The sequence below is a fragment of the Penaeus monodon genome, chromosome 32 (assembly GCF_015228065.2).
Source record: "Penaeus monodon isolate SGIC_2016 chromosome 32, NSTDA_Pmon_1, whole genome shotgun sequence".
NCBI lineage: Eukaryota > Metazoa > Arthropoda > Malacostraca > Decapoda > Penaeidae > Penaeus > Penaeus monodon.
Genome location: NC_051417.1, coordinates 12550082 through 12550673, shown reverse-complemented (window position 1 = coordinate 12550673; position 592 = coordinate 12550082). Strand labels below are relative to the sequence as shown.

General features: G+C 42.1%; 1 protein-coding gene across 1 annotated transcript in view; it reads right to left on the bottom strand.

Moving 5' to 3' along the window:
* LOC119593500 (neuronal acetylcholine receptor subunit alpha-7-like) overlaps positions 1-592 on the bottom strand; it is a 113209-nt gene that overhangs the window by 87914 nt on the left and 24703 nt on the right. The window lies entirely within an intron of this gene.

Here is a 592-nt window from a genome sequence, read left to right as displayed (position 1 = left end):
CGCTGTGGCCGGCAGAGGAGAATAATAATAAAAAGGAGAAGCAGAGAGGTTGGAATAGAGCGGACAAGAAACAAGTTGTGTTGGGACGGGATGGGTTTGGTGGTATAAGAACGAGGAGCCTGGCAAGACGATTTCAACAAACATCTTACAAAGGACTCTCTTGCTGAACCCACCCTGAATTAGATCTTTGACTTGATTGATCAATATTACTATTATTATCTTTCTCACCTCTCTCGTTTGTTATTCAATAAGTGCTTCCTATACATTATGCATCAAATCCATCCTCTTCACTTACACCATTTTGGATTCGTTCGCCCTGGCTCCTGGTTCGCTGTTCAATGATGATTAATCTCAGGAGGTCGGAACTAAGATCATCACCCATCCCTGACCTCCCCTTTGGCGTGAAATCGGTGTTACCTTCCCCGTTGCAGGGCATAAATGGTATATCAATTGAGAATCTCGACAACAGGAAATCTCGGGTAATGAGGGATGCTCTGTCAAAATCCCGTTCTTACCAACTAACACTATGATATCGAGTACTAATTACGGTTATGGTAGTAAAAAATGTACATAAAAACGAATATTCCAAACC